The sequence below is a fragment of the Bufo gargarizans genome, chromosome 4, assembly GCF_014858855.1.
Source record: "Bufo gargarizans isolate SCDJY-AF-19 chromosome 4, ASM1485885v1, whole genome shotgun sequence".
Taxonomy (NCBI): domain Eukaryota; kingdom Metazoa; phylum Chordata; class Amphibia; order Anura; family Bufonidae; genus Bufo; species Bufo gargarizans.
Genome location: NC_058083.1, coordinates 418,938,836 through 418,955,827, shown reverse-complemented (window position 1 = coordinate 418,955,827; position 16,992 = coordinate 418,938,836). Strand labels below are relative to the sequence as shown.

The window sequence follows — 16,992 nt, the reverse complement described above, 5'->3', positions numbered from 1 at the left end:
TTCAGACGGCCGTAGTGCTTTGCGGATCCGCAATTTGCGGATCCGCAAAACACGGACACCGGCCATGTGCGATTGCGGATAAGAATAGGGAATAGGACATATTCTATCTTTTCTGCGGAGCTGCGGTATGGAATAACGGATGCGGACAGCACACGGTGTGCTGTCCACATCTTTTGAGGGCCCATAGAAATGATTGGATCCGCAGACCTTCCGCAAAATTGCGAAACGGCTACGGATCCGTACATATGGTCGTGTGAATGGACCCTAAATTTGTGAAAACTTACTTACCCTGGTCGTGCTGCTGCTGCATCTCATTTTCTTCTACTCTTTTTTTAATAAGGTTGTGGCATATCCATAAGATATATCACAACAATATGTTTAGAGAAAAGCCAACCTCTATGAACGTCATCAATAACAAGAACCCAGGGACTTCAATGAGTTGGGTTATTCCATACACAACTGCTCTCCCACCCATTGACTGTGCAGGACTGTGCAAAACAGCCCCTTCAGGTGCACTGAAAATCCACTTTCTTCTAAGGCTTGGTGAGTGCTATGTCAGATAATTACCAATGTCATATTCTAGGGATATGTCATCACCAACTACAGCTAGTTTTACATCTGCTGCACAGCTCTCTGGCAGGCTGTTCCAGTTCTCTGGATCTAGCATTGTCGGATAGGGCTGTCTGTTTGCTGGACCCCATTGACTATAATGGGATCCGGAGGAGATCTGGCCACTCCCCATCAAATATGCCAGGATTTGGCCAGACAAAAAAACAATGGTTTTGGTCCGGCTGATTCCCAGCATTCTCTGCTGGAACAGCCTACCGGAGAGCTGTGAGGCAAATGTGAAAGTAGTCTAAACTGCCCTTTTAAGATGAATTCACACACAGCACTTTTTCATTTTTGTGCCATTTTCTTTGGCCTTTCTTATCTGCTTGGATGTACTTACTATATATACTGTGTAAGGGATCGCTCTCTCTCAGGGAGTCGCAATCACAGACTTCTCCTCTGGCAACAGGGTTCAAGTCATAAAAGGTGCTTTATTTCGGCACTTTAGCACCATCACACACAAACATCGAAAATAAACATCTGCCCCTCTAGGCTCTACTTAATACATGTGTTGTCTCTGTCTCGCCTATAGAGCGCCATTCACACACAGGATTAGATCTGGCTTCCTCAGCCATATACGGTCCAGCAGCCTGTCATGGAACCATGAACCAGACGTATAACAAGAGATAAGTGGAAATAAGAAGGCTTTATTGAAAATCAAGCTGTAAGGCAAAAGTCCAAACGGATGGCTAAACCGAAGCAGGGTCTTGCGAAGCCGGAGGTCAGGAACCAGAAGGGTAGTCAGACGAAGCCTGGATCAGGAACCAGCAGGGTAGTCAGACGAAGCCTGGATCAGGAACCAGCAGGGTAGTCAGACGAAGCCAGGATCAGGAACCAGAAGCAGCAGCAGTCTTAGAAGCATGTGAACACAGGAGGACCAAGCAAGGAACTGAAGCCACAGACCTCCTATATATATGAGCTAGGCATCCAGCTCCTCCCAGTGGGAAGGAGAAGCCGCAGGGTGGGAGGCTACAAGAAACCCAGAAACCAAGATGGCCGCCAGCACATGTCAAACGAAGGAGAACAGCAAGAAGGTAAGACCATGACAGTACCTCCCCCTCAAGGGAAAGAACGGTTTCTGAGGGAAGCGTGCGTGGAAGGCTCGGAGCAAGGCAGGAGCATGGACATCTGCGGAGGGAACCCAGGAACGCTCCTCTGGACCATAACCACGCCAATGGACCAAAAACTGCACCCGACCGCGGACCAGGCGTGAGTCCAGGATATTGCTCACCTCATACTCCTCATGATTGCCCACTTGGACCGGACGAGGCCGAGGAACCGAGGAAGTGAAACGATTACACACCAGTGGCTTCAACAGGGAGACATGAAACACGTTGGAGATCCGCATGCCAGGAGGAAGCGCAAGGGCATAGGCTACCGGGTTTACCCTGCGAAGCACTCGGAAGGGACCAACAAAGCGAGGCGCCAGCTTGGGAGTGGGCACTCGAAGGTTGAGGTTGCGGGTGGACAACCATACGCGGTCTCCGACCTGGTAGGAAGGAGCGGGCGCTCGTCTGCGATCAGCCTGGAGTCTCTGGCGCTGCGCAGAGACCTCAAGGGACCTCTGGATCTGTACCCAAGAAGCACGTAGGACGGAAAGGTGATCCTCCACAGCCGGAATATCCTGGGGAGAGAATACCTCCGGTAACACGGCAGGTTGGAACCCATAATTGGCCATGAAGGGAGACGTCCCAGAGGAAGAGTTCACCGCCGTGTTCCTGGCAAACTCAGCCCAAGGCAGGAGGTCAACCTAATTGTCTTGGTGATCGGAGACATAGCAACGAAGGAATTGCTCCAAGGCCTGATTGGATCGTTCTGCGGCCCCATTGGACTGAGGGTGGTAGGCCGAGGAGAAAGAGAGATGAATCCCCAACTGGGAGCAAAAGGCGCGCCAGAACCTGGACACAAACTGACTCCCCCGATCCGACACAATCTCCTTGGGCAAACCGTGCAACCGGAAGACCTCCCTGGCAAAAATCGAGGCCAACTCTTGTGCAGAGGGTAACTTCTTGAGAGGAACACAGTGGCACATTTTGGAAAACCGATCCACAATCATGAGAATGACCGTATGGCCTCGGGATGCAGGGAGGTCCACAATGAAATCCATCCCCAGGTGTGACCATGGACGCTCCCCGGTGGCTATGGGTTGCAAAAGGCCCAACGGAAGGTGCCGAGGGGACTTACTCTGGGCACAAACGGAGCATGCCGCTACATATGCGGCGATGTCGGAACGTAGAGAAGGCCACCAGAACAGACGTGAAACAGCCCAGGACAGCTGATTCTTTCCAGGATGCCCCGCGGCCTTGGAGTTATGGTAGGTTCGCAACAACCGAGTGCGCAACTCCTCAGGCACAAAACATCTGCCGTTGGGTCTCCCAGAGGGAGCACCAGATTGAGCCGCCAAAATCTGCTCACCCAGGGGAGAGGTCAGGCTGGTGCGAATGGCGGCCAGGATCTGATTCGGAGGTATGACCGAAGTCGGAATCGACTCCTCCCCGGACAGCTCGGAGTACTGCCGTGATAAGGCATCCGCTCTGATGTTCTTGGAACCGGGTAGGTAGGAGACCACGTAATTAAAACGTGACAAGAACAGAGCCCATCTGGCCTGACGTGGTGTCAATCTCTTGGCCTCAGAGAGGTAGGTCAGATTCTTGTGGTCCGTCAGGATGAGAACCGGAACCACCGAGCCCTCGAGCAAGTGCCTCCATTCTTTAAGGGCCTGCACGATGGCCAATAACTCCCTGTCACCAATCTGATAGTTGCACTCCGCGGAAGACAGTTTCCGGGAGTAAAACCCACAAGGAAGCAGAGGACCCTCTGGTGTTCTACGCTGAGACAGGAGAGCGCCTACTCCCGTCTCAGACGCGTCCACCTCGAGGACAAAAGGCAACCCAGGGTTGGGATGCGACAGAATCGGAGCCGACACAAAGGCGGACTTTAGAGCCTCAAAAGCTCGGATGGCCTAGAGCGGCCAGACCTGGGGATTACTGCCCTTCCTGGTCAGATCCGTGAGAGGCTTGGCTAGCATGGAAAAGTCCCTGATGAACTTCCGATAATAATTGGCGAAGCCCAAAAAGCGCTGCAGGGCACGAAGACCACTGGGCTGGGGCCACTGTAAGACAGCCGAAACCTTCTCAGGATCCATGGAGAACCCCTCAGCGGAAATGATGTAACCTAAGAAGGTTACCTGGGATCGGTGAAATTCGCATTTCTCAAGCTTACCGAACAGCTTGTTCTCTCGTAATCGTTGCAACACTCGTCTGACATCCAGAATGTGGGCCTCCATGGATTCAGAATATACCAAGATGTCATCCAAATAGACCACCACACACTGCTGCAACAGGTCACGGAAAACATCGTTGATGAATTCCTGGAAGACTGCGGGCGCATTGCACAACCCAAAGGGCATAACCAAGGATTCATAATGACCGGTCCTGGTGTTAAACGCGGTCTTCCACTCATCGCCCGCCTTGATCCTTACCAGGTTATATGCCGCCCTCAGGTCGAGTTTGGTAAAGACCGTGGCCCCTTTGAGGCGATCGAACAGCTCGGAAATCAAGGGTATCGGGTAAGCGTTCTTGATCGTGATGCGATTGAGACCCCTGTAATCGATGCAAGGCCTCAACTCACCGCCCTTCTTTTTCACAAAGAAAAATCCAGCCCCTGCCGGGGACGAGGATTTGCGAATGTGTCCGCGTGAAAGCGCCTCCCTCACGTACTCCTCCATGGCCTCATTCTCCGCTACCGACAGTGGATAGACTTTGCCACGAGGAGGAACGGCACCAGATTGTAACTCTATGGCACAATCGTATGGGCGGTGCGGAGGTAGGGCAACCGCACGCACCTTATCGAATACATCCCGGTACTCCTCGTATTCAGGAGGCAACAGAGAGTCCGAGGAAGTACACAGCAACTTGACAGGCCCATGGATGCAACTAGCCCCACACTGCGGTGACCACGAGAGGATCTCGGCCGATCTCCAATCGAAAGTCGGATTATGCTTCTGGAGCCAGGGGTACCCCAAGACCACCGAGTAGTGTGGAGACGAAATAACCTGGAGACAGACCGACTCTCTGTGAACGGCACCAATGGCCATCCCCACTGGAAGGGTCTCCTGAGTCACGTGTGGCGGCAGAAGGGGTCTGCCGTCTATCGCCTCAAGAGCCAGTGGGGAACCTCGAGGCTGCAGAGGAATGGAATTGGCGGCAGCGAACACACTATCAATGAACAAACCACCAGCACCAGAGTCCACCAACGCCTGGGTCGTCACCGAGCCCCCGACCCAGGAGAGGACAACAGTAATCAGTGGTTTGTCAACACGGGAAACCGGGGACGAGGAGACTCCACCCAAGATCTGCCCCCGACAGGATCTCAGGTGCGAGCGTTTCCCGGACGGTTCGGGCATGCCAACCGAAAATGCCCACCGAGACCACAGTACATGCATCGGCCCTCGCGTCTCCGGAGTACCCTCTCCCCCTCGGACAGGCGAGCAAACCCCAGCTGCATGGGTTCACCCCCAGACAAGTCATCCCCAGGAGGCGTGGGAGGAGAGGGAGGCACGGGTGGGACAGCAAACGTAGGCGCCAATCTGTTAGAAGACCTCCGCAGGCTCTCCTTAAAGGAAGGTCTCTCCCTGAGTCTGGTGTCAATCAAAATCAGGAAAGAAATAAGAGACTCGAGCTCCACTGGTAGGTCCTTAGCTGCAACCTCATCCTTCAAGGCATCCGAGAGTCCATGAGAGAAAGCAGCGACCAGAGCCTCATTATTCCAGCCCACCTCTGCTGCCAGGGTACGAAACTCAATGGCGTATTCAGCTACGGATCGTGAACCCTGTCTGATGGACATAAGGAGCTTCGCAGCAGAGGCAGCACGAGCCGGCACATCGAATACCTTCCGAAGAGAAGCAACAAAACCGGAAAACTCGGCAACCACCGGATTGTTGTTCTCCCATAAAGGGCTGGCCCAGGCCAAGGCCTTGTCCGAGAGCAGCGAGATCAAGAAGCCCACCTTTGATCTCTCAGTAGGAAAGGCATGTGGCAGCAACTCGAAATAAATGCCCACCTGGTTAAGGAAACCTCGGCACTGAGTTGGCTCTCCCCCAAAGCGCTGTGGAAGGGGGGCAGAACCGGTCATACCCCGAAACACCGCAGGCGCAGCAACAGGTGTCGGGGTAGACTCTGGCGCAACAACCGGAGCGGCAGTAGGAGCGGGCCCAGGAGCGACAACCGACCCATCGGCAACGGAAGCTAAATGAGCCGTGCGTTCAAGCAGGGTTTGCAACGCCACAGCGAACCGACCCAACAGGTGATCCTGCTGATCAAGTCTGGCAACCAGCGTAGGTAGCGAGGATGGCCCTGTACCGTCAGAATTCATGGCTTGGTCCTAATGTCATGGAACCATGAACCAGACGTATAACAAGAGATAAGTGGAAATAAGAAGGCTTTATTGAAAATCAAGCTGTAAGGCAAAAGTCCAAACGGATGGCTAAACCGAAGCAGGGTCTTGCGAAGCCGGAGGTCAGGAACCAGAAGGGTAGTCAGACGAAGCCTGGATCAGGAACCAGCAGGGTAGTCAGACGAAGCCTGGATCAGGAACCAGCAGGGTAGTCAGACGAAGCCAGGATCAGGAACCAGAAGCAGCAGCAGTCTTAGAAGCATGTGAACACAGGAGGACCAAGCAAGGAACTGAAGCCACAGACCTCCTATATATATGAGCTCTCATTGCAGTCCTTGGTGACCATGTGGCGCCGGGGGTGGTGTGGAGTGGGCCCGGCGTGCATGCTGGTGACTGCTTTCCCTGGATATAGTGGAGGCCATTTTGGCACCGAAAATGACGGAAATTCAGGCGGATCCAGCATGTAAGTGGAACCTGCACTTTCTGAATTGTATGATAGCTGCTATGGCACATAACAGATATATTTAGTGTTAGGAACCCGTCTAACTAGAGATTGCCTTGACGATCGGCAGACGGGCTCAAATAATTTTGTACAAAACGATTTGCCAAATATCTCTAACTTATTAGTTCAGCATTTGATATTATGATGCAATTTTGTACTTTATTTGGTTTGCAGTGAGCTGTTGCATTCCTTGTTTTGTTTAACAGTCTTGTTCTCAGCCATAGCAACGTGCCCCTGCGCTTTGGGATGTGCTGACTGACCCCCTTTTTTCTCTGCAGTTTGTGCTGGAGGTGTGGCTGCCTCTTTAGTCGTGCACTCCTGACCAGCTCGTTTGTCCCACAGGTTGATTTTAATGAGTGTTAGTATGTAGCCTGGCCTACTCCCCATCACTCACTGAAGCCACATGGCACCAGGAGAGAGATAGTGTGTGGACTCTCATTGCAGTCCTTGGTGACCATGTGGCGCCGGGGGTGGTGTGGAGTGGGCCCGGCGTGCATGCTGGTGACTGCTTTCCCTGGATATAGTGGAGGCCATTTTGGCACCGAAAATGACGGAAATTCAGGCGGATCCAGCATGTAAGTGGAACCTGCACTTTCTGAATTGTATGATAGCTGCTATGGCACATAACAGATATATTTAGTGTTAGGAACCCGTCTAACTAGAGATTGCCTTGACGATCGGCAGACGGGCTCAAATAATTTTGTACAAAACGATTTGCCAAATATCTCTAACTTATTAGTTCAGCATTTGATATTATGATGCAATTTTGTACTTTATTTGGTTTGCAGTGAGCTGTTGCATTCCTTGTTTTGTTTAACAGTCTTGTTCTCAGCCATAGCAACGTGCCCCTGCGCTTTGGGATGTGCTGACTGACCCCCTTTTTTCTCTGCTATATATATGAGCTAGGCATCCAGCTCCTCCCAGTGGGAAGGAGAAGCCGCAGGGTGGGAGGCTACAAGAAACCCAGAAACCAAGATGGCCGCCAGCACATGTCAAACGAAGGAGAACGGCAAGAAGGTAAGACCATGACACAGCCTCCAGGCTGTGATCACACCAGCACCCTTGGGATGAGATGATCCAGAAGTCCTCCCAACTCTGACTGTGCAACCCTCTTTCCGTAGGGGTCGCTGGGTCCCCCAAACTTCAGGCTTTACAAATCCTCGTGGCCCCTCAGCCTCTAAGGTTCCACTTTCTCTCAGGCTTCCTCAGCCTTTCTCTCTCCAAGTCATACACAGAGGGTTGGTTTATCCCAACTTGATTACAGCAGCAGGCCTCACCTGCGATCACCTCCGGCAAAAGACAATACATGTAGTGGAAGGGTGTGGACTGGCAGATCCCACTACTAAACCTATCCCCCAGCCCACATGAAATCCAGCCCAGAACAACATCTAGACAAAACTGTCTCAGCAAACTACACTTTACTGAAACCACTGCAGCTTTCTGGATTTCAGTTATCTCACCCAGCTGAGGTATCTGGGTGGGATATACACGCCTCCCAGCACTTATACTGTACTCATCACCACAACTGATACATACTTACACATAGTTGATACACTGTGGATTTTCGATTAGCTGCCCAGTTGTGAATGGAGACTGGTAGAGATGTCTCTATATGCACAATCATAACAGTGAAGGCTGTCAATCACTTATAGGACCGCCTCCTTGACTTCAATAGCCCAGAATGAGCAGGAATTTAAATCAACAAAATAAAACTTATACAGATTTTTACCTCTTACAACTATATATCAATCTGCTCAGCATCTGCTCTATAACGTGTTGCCAGCTGACTGCTCTGTATATTCATGGTGACTGGTTCCCTTTAGGCATTTGTTATGTTGGCGTTGATAAATGCTGGTGGAAACAATATCAGGCATTTTAGCCACATTTACCTGTTATATTAGTGGCCCATACCCGCTGTTGGCCACTATCCCTGATAAGTGCCATTACGCTTACCCCTTCTGCTACTTCCTGGTGGCCCTGACTCTTCGGTCTTCTGCTACTTCTCACTGGTGGGTCCGGCCAAAGAAACTCTCCTGTTTGTCTTTTCCTGCAGGCCCTTGCCAACTAGGCTTCTCCCTTGTGCTTTTAGGGCACGCAAATGCTCCCTCTGGCACCTAAAGGGTATGTGCATGTGCATCCTAATTCACCCCAGCACACGGCTGGTCACCTTTAGGTACTTAAGATACTTACACTAGATTGTCTAGCTTACTAGTTCTCTGTAGTAGCGTGCTGCATCTGTTCGTCTGCCCTTGTACCAATTTCTGCCTGATTCCTGGATTATGAACCTCTGCTATGTGACCTGACTCATGCCTGATCTCTGTATTGATCCTTTGCTGCCTTTTCTGACCTCAAACAGTTTACCGTATTGCATATACTCCATCTGCCCTGACCTAGGCCTGTCTCTATGATTTTGCCTGCTCCCTCAGTGCTACACATCAGTGTCTCTGACCCCCTGGATTAGCTGTCAACCACACAGAGACTACTCCAGGTGGTGGCAGCCTGTTACCTTCCCACTAATGAAGTTCCGGTTCCTGTATAGAGGTTTAAGGGTGAATACCAGGGGACTGCCAGGATAACACCCTTAGTAAACTTTCACACTAGCGTTTTTCTTTTCCGGCACCGAGTTCCGTCATAGGGGCTCAATACCGGAAAAGAACTGATCAGTTTTATCCCCATGCATTCTAAATGGAGAGAAATCCGTTCAGGATGCATCAGGATGTCTTCAGTTCAGTCACTGAACGGCGTTTTGGATGGAGGAAATACCGCAACATGCTGCATTATTATCTCCATCCAAAATTCCAGATCAGTTGCCGGAATTAATTTACATTGAAAATTTTACATTGAAAAATGTGAAAAAAATATATAACGGATCAGTTTCTCCGGATCTGTTCTTGCAATGCATTTGTAAGACGGATCCGCATCCGGATCCGTCTACAAATGCTGTCCATTTGAATGCAGATTGCCGGATCACTCTGTCAGCGATGGAACTGCTTCTCGGATCCCTCTGCCGCAATTGTGAAAGTAGCCTTAGGCTTAGCCCAAAGCAAAATCTGTTGGTTAACTCTGTGGTTCTACACTGAATGCCATTGTTCCTGGAATCTATATAGTACCTCACTGTACCCATGGAGTTTCAAGTGAGAAGATGCAATTCAGAGAGGATTTTTTATATTTTACCAATGTCTACTTGTCCCCTATGGCTAGGACTGCCATAGCTCCATTTACATAGTCCTGTCAACTGGAACTCTAGGCATATTCTGCGTTGGGGTTCTGTCTGTCACACTTCTTGTCTGGCTACTGTACTGTCTGGTAGTGCTCCTGAAGTTACCCAGAATCTTAAGGGCCTACACCAATTATATTGACATATTTGATCAAAATGAGGCAGAGACTTTGCCACCACATCTCCCTTATGGCTCTCTTATCGTCCTGCACTTCGCCAGCAGGGCCTAGATTTTTTTTTTGTCAAGAAGTAGGATGGGTCACCCTCTGGTTTTTGTTTTGGAATTAATGAATATTTACCAAGTTGGTTCTTCAAGTAGCTTATAATCTAATCCGGCAACAAGAAGGTGATAAGTGGAAGACCACTTTCAACACTTGTGACAGGCACTACAAATACTTGGTCATGCCCTTTGGTCTTAGTAACGCTCCTGACGTTTTTCTGTGATCCCTTATATACCCACGTAGCGGTCTACTTGGATAACATCTTGTCTCTTCACCTGACTGATCTCACACCAGAAACATGTTTGCACAGTCCTTCAGTGCCTTAGAGAGACATTACACTTTGTTTGAAAAGTGAATCTTTGAAAAAACTTCTCTGCCCTTCCTGAGTTACATCATATCTGACCAATCAAGAAGTTGCTGTTCGGGCCTGCAGTTGCTCCTGTCCAGAGGAAAGACATGCTGTCTGACATGTCATTTGTCCCTGTGGCCAAAAAAGCAGATGGAAGCTGAATTGGCCTTTTTCTCTGCCTATCACCTGCAGTTCAATGGACTGGTGGAACGGATCAATCAGATCCTGATCAACTATCTGTGACACTGCACATTGGCAAGTCGTAATGGCTGGGCCACCTTGCTTCCCTGGGCTGAGGTTTCATACAACCAATCTAGTGAGCCTCCAGTAAGACCACTTTCTTCATCCTTTATGGTCATCAACTGAGGATGCCTCTTTTGTTTCCTGTTTCTTCTAGGGTTCCAGTCAGCTGACTTTACTGTCAGCAACTTCACTCAAATTTGGCTTGAGATGAGAACATCCCTGCTACATGCCTCTGCTCACATAAAGAAGATCACTGATAGCAAGCACAAGGCTCCACCTCAATTTTCTCCTGGAGACAGGGCTCCGCTTTCCTCAGGAAACATTTGACCCAAAGGGCCATCGTGCAAACTGGCGACGTGCTTCATTGCTCCTTTCAGGGTGTTAAAACAATACAATACAGTCTCCTATAATGCCTTCCTGCATCCCTATGTATTTCTAAATTCTTTCATGCATCTCTCCTTAAACCAGTCATGTTAAATCTGTACTCCAGAGGGTCTGCTTCGCTTCTACTCCTGTCAGTATGGAAGGGGGTACGAAATTAAGAATAGTCTGAGCATGAAGAGGTAATACATTCTTCCGGACTCACTGGAAGGACTGTGGACTTGAGGGGAGATCTTGGGAGCCTGCCGAGAATATTGATGTTCCTATCCTGCTAAATATGTTCCTGCAACTGTCCAGACCAAAGAAGAGACGGATGGGCATAGGTGTTGTTCCACTTACCTCTCCTGCTGCTTCCTGGCAGACCGGACCCATCAGTCTTCTGTTGCTTTCTCCAATTTGTCTTGTCTTTCAGGTCCTGACCTACATCGCCAACTCGGTCTCTCCTTTCTGCCCTTAGTGTGTACATGCGCGCTCCTTAAAGGATGAATACCAAGGGACTGCCAGGATAACGCTCATAGGTTTAGCCAAAATCTGTTGGTCACCTCAGTGGTTACACACCCACTGCCAAAACAGTGTAAATTTTAGTTTTTGTTTAATAAGTTATTGAAGTGTTTATTTGTAATGTAAAAATTTAAAAAATTTAACTTTACATAGGACATCCTTACTTTTTCATTTGATTGCTTTAATGGAGCTGACATAGCTCAGAACTAAATATCTTGAAAAAGATGGATTACATCTAAATGGGCAACCCCGCATGTGGAAAGTTCAAATGTAACGCTTCATTTAATGTAATGATATCTTCACAATGAGCTATAATAGGAAATAGACCTGTTGTTATTAAGTGGCTAACTGCCGTTGATCTTGGCCCCACTTAGCGAGAATAATTTGTGGAAATCATTTATAACCCTCAAGTTCATGACTTACAGCCCAATTACTGGGAAGTGTATTTTACTGCTTTATAATCTCCCTTTTGCCTGTTTGGTTTGTAGCTGCCTTCAATATAACCTCAGCATGGCAAAATGTTCTACATAAAGTTAGGGTAAAGTTAAAAAGAATAAACATTAATGGTTAACAAAACAAATATTTTGTTCAAAATACATTTTATAGATGCATTGCATTTGCTAACAATTATTGTAATTAATTTAACCGCCTCAGGACCGCCGAACGCAGGATTGCGTCCTGGCGGCGGCCCTGCTATTCCTCTTGGACGCGAGAGGCGAGATTTCCTGTGAACGCGCACACACTACACCCCCCCTTGTCACTTATTAAACCCTTATTAACCCCAAGTCATTGATCACCCCCCTGTAAGGCTCCATTCAGACGTCCGTATGTGTTTTGCGGATCCGTGGATCCACGGATCCGGAAAACACAGACATGCGGATCTGCAAAACATGGACACCGGCAATGTGCTTTCCGCATTTTGCGGATCCGCACATTGCCAGAACTATATAGAAAATGCCTTTTCTTGTCCGCAATTGCGGATAAGAATAGGACATGTTCTATAGGCTCTACAAAAAACACAGTGTTCGCCCGATCAGGCCTGATCTTGTGCGCACACTTGCGTTCAGTCCACCCCACCGCAGTGACAGAATTTTTTTTTCTGATCACTGCAAAAACACCATAAATTCGCTGTGGCGCTATAAAGATCACTTTTGAGGGGCATGGCGAGTTCATAGAAGATTATTATTTTTTTTTTTTCTTACAAAGTCTCATTTTCCACTAACTTGTGACAATAAATAAAATCTCACATGAACTCACCATATCCCTCACGGAATCCAAATGCGTAAAAATTTTTAGACATTTATAGTCCAGACTTCTTCTCACGCTTTAGGGCCCCTAAAATGCCAGGGCAGTATAAATACCCCATAAGTGACCCCATTTTGGAAAGAAGACACCCTAAGGTATTCCGTGAGGGGCATGGCGAGTTCCTAGAATATTATTTTTTTTGGCACAAGTTAGCTTTTTTTTTTCTCTTACAAAATCATTTTCTGCTAACTTAATAAAAATTCTAGAAAGTCGCCATGCCCCTCACGGAATACCTTGGGGTGTCTTCTTTCCAAAATGGGGTCACTTATGGGGTATTAATACTGCCCTGGCATTTTAGGGGCCCTAAAGCGTGAGAAGAAGTCTGGAATATAAATGTCTAAAAATGTTTACGCATTTGGATTCCGTGAGGGGTATGGTGAGTTCATGTGTGATTTTATTTTTTGTCACAAGTTAGTGGGGTATTTATACTGTTCTGGCATTTTAGGGGCCCTAAAGCGTGAGAAGAAGTCTGGAATCCAAATGCCTAAAAATTCCCTCCTAAAAGGTACTCATTGGAATTTGGGGCCCTTTGCGCACCTAGGCTGCAAAAAAGTGTCACACATGTGGTATCGCCGTACTCAGGAGAAGTAGGGCAATGTGTTTTGGGGTGTCTTTTTACATATACCCATGCTGGGTGAGAGAAATATCTCTCTAAAAGACAACTTTTACCATTTTTTATACAAAGTTGTCATTTGACAAAGATATTTCTCTCACCCAGCATAGGTATATGTAAAAATACACCCCAAAACACCCCAAAACACTTCTCAAGCTTTAGGTCCCCTAAAATGCCAGGGCAGTATAAATACCCCACAAGTGACCCCATTTTGGAAAGAAGACACCCCAAGGTATTCCGTGAGGGGTATGGTGAGTTCATGTAAAATTTTATTTTTGTCACAAGTTAAAAAAATTATTCATTTTCCGCTAACTTGTGACAAAAAATAAAAACTTCCATGAACTCACTATGCCCATCAGCGAATACCTTAGGGTGTCTACTTTCCGAAATGGGGTAATTTGTGGGGTGTTTCTACTGTCTGGGCATTGTAGAACCTGACAGGTGCTCAGAAAGTCAAAGTGCGTAAATTCACATTTTTGCACCAAAGTTTGTAAACGATATAACTTTTACCCAAACCAATAAATATACACTTATTGCATTTTTTTTTTATCAAAGACATGCAGAACAATAAACAGAAAGTGAAAAAAAAAATTCGGTCAATTTTGATTAATATTCAAAAAATTTAAAATGTCAGCAGCAATTAAATACCACCAAATGAAAGCTCTATTAGTGAGAAGAAAAGGAGGTAAAATTCATTTGGGTGGTAAGTTGTATGACCAAGCAATAACCCGTGAAAGTAGTGTAGTGCAGAATTGTGAAAAGTGGTCTGTCATTAAGGGGGTTTAAGCTAGGGGAGCTGAGGTGGTTAACATCTCAATAGGCTTTTATTGGAAAAGCTATATGTAGTTTTTCTTCTGGGTACGTCTATAGATCACATGTTTACAGAACCAAATTTCTAAAATACGGTACATACAACAAATATATTTACATGAAATACATGTCTTTTTTTTTTATGGACCTGTCTGGAATATAATAGTGACTGATCAGAGGGGCACGCAGTTGCTCATGGCAGATATGTGAGCCTGCTGCTCCTAATCCGAAGGTCCGCATCTGTCAGTGGCAGCAGGGGAGCCGAAAGAGAAGACAGAAGCGTTTTACCAGCACTTCTGCCTTCTCCTCAGATAAGTGGCATAGCTCTGAATGAGCGCAATACAGTTTGAACCCGGCAATCACATGATCACAAGGTGTCCTGGGGGAAAAGGAGCTGCAGGGTCAGTAGATCCTGGTCAGCTCTGCCTTGTACAAAGCCCCCACAAGCAGGCTGGTGTCCCCTGTAACTGGAGCTTCTTTGGATGCCCCAGTAAGGGCTCATGCACATGAGCGTGTGCCCTGTGCTCGTATTGCAGACCACAAACAGCGGATCCACAATATACAGGCACCGCTCGTGTGCACTCCATATCATTGATGCGGACCCATTGACTTGGATGGCTCTGCAATCTTCAAGATACAGAATGGAGCAGAGGCACAAATCGAAAGTCCTCGGAAGCACTACAAAGTGCTTCCGTGGAATTTCGGTCCATGCCTCTGCAACGCAAAAAAATAGAACATGTCCTGTTTTTTTGCAGTGCAGACCATCTCTAGCGGATTGTGGACCCATTCAAGTCAATGGGTCCGCTACCACACACGGCGTGCACAGGGACGATGCCTGGGCATTGCAGACCGCTATTTGCGGTTCGCAGCACGGGCATGGGGCACACACTGGAAATAGTGCAAAAAAAAGCCTCATTGTCTACCAAAGGTGTTTCAGTGACCACTTGGGCAGAAATTATATGAAAAAAATGTAAAACACAATAAAATTTAAATTAAAAAATTAAAAAGTCCTCGTCCTCTTGGGGGACATACAGGGAGTGCAGAATTATTAGGCAAATGAGTATTTTGACCACATCATCCTCTTTATGCATGTTGTCTTACTCCAAGCTGTATAGGCTCGAAAGCCTACTACCAATTAAGCATATTAGGTGATGTGCATCTCTGTAATGAGAAGGGGTGTGGTCTAATGACATCAACACCCTATATCAGGTGTGCATAATTATTAGGCAACTTCCTTTCCTTTGGCAAAATGGGTCAAAAGAAGGACTTGACAGGCTCAGAAAAGTCAAAAATAGTGAGATATCTTGCAGAGGGATGCAGCACTCTTAAAATTGCAAAGCTTCTGAAGCGTGATCATCGAACAATCAAGCGTTTCATTCAAAATAGTCAACAGGGTCGCAAGAAGCGTGTGGAAAAACCAAGGAGCAAAATAACTGCCCATGAACTGAGAAAAGTCAAGCGTGCAGCTGCCAAGATGCCACTTGCCACCAGTTTGGCCATATTTCAGAGCTGCAACATCACTGGAGTGCCCAAAAGCACAAGGTGTGCAATACTCAGAAACATAGCCAAGGTAAGAAAGGCTGAAAGACGACCACCACTGAACAAGACACACAAGCTGAAACGTCAAGACTGGGCCAAGAAATATCTCAAGACTGATTTTTCTAAGGTTTTATGGACTGATGAAATGAGAGTGAGTCTTGATGGGCCAGATGGATGGGCCCGTGGCTGGATTAGTAAAGGGCAGAGAGCTCCAGTCCGACTCAGACGCCAGCAAGGTGGAGGTGGAGTACTGGTTTGGGCTGGTATCATCAAAGATGAGCTTGTGGGGCCTTTTCGGGTTGAGGATGGAGTCAAGCTCAACTCCCAGTCCTACTGCCAGTTTCTGGAAGACACCTTCTTCAAGCAGTGGTACAGGAAGAAGTCTGCATCCTTCAAGAAAAACATGATTTTCATGCAGGACAATGCTCCATCACACGTGTCCAAGTACTCCACAGCGTGGCTGGCAAGAAAGGGTATAAAAGAAGAAAATCTAATGACATGGCCTCCTTGTTCACCTGATCTGAACCCCATTGAGAACCTGTGGTCCATCATCAAATGTGAGATTTACAAGGAGGGAAAACAGTACACCTCTCTGAACAGTGTCTGGGAGGCTGTGGTTGCTGCTACACGCAATGTTGATGGTGAACAGATCAAAACACTGACAGAATCCATGGATGGCAGGCTTTTGAGTGTCCTTGCAAAGAAAGGTGGCTATATTGGTCACTGATTTGTTTTTGTTTTGGTTTTGAATGTCAGAAATGTATATTTGTGAATGTTGAGATGTTATATTGGTTTCACTGGTAAAAATAAATAATTGAAATGGGTATATATTTGTTTTTCGTTAAGTTGTCTAATAATTATGCACAGTAATAGTCACCTGCACACACAGATATCCCCCTAAAATAGCTAAAACTGAAAACAAACTAAAAACTACTTCCAAAAATATTCAGCTTTGATATTAATGAGTTTTTTGGGTTCATTGAGAACATGGTTGTTGTTCAATAATAAAATTAATCCTCAAAAATACAACTTGCCTAATAATTCTGCACTCCCTGTATTATGTGGCAAAAATATACACTGATGAGGAAAAGGGTAACAATGTTTTGAACTTTTGACTTTCAGGCTCCATACCTTGCCATCCACTACAGCTTTGAACATGAGACTACCATTATTTTATAGACAATTATCTTGGCTATCTCATAGATAAATTGGACTTGCAACTATTTAGTATATGATTAGTTAAGCAGATTCTTGTCATGTAAATGCATTCTTACTGCTTTGCTCCTGGTGGTGGAACATTCTGTCATG

The 16,992-nt window shown here is 47.1% G+C and overlaps 1 long non-coding RNA gene across 5 annotated transcripts in view; it reads right to left on the bottom strand.

Moving 5' to 3' along the window:
- The window catches only part of LOC122934283, an 898,769-nt gene that overhangs the window by 723,961 nt on the left and 157,816 nt on the right, over positions 1-16,992 (bottom strand). The gene's annotated exons all lie outside the window — the stretch shown is intronic.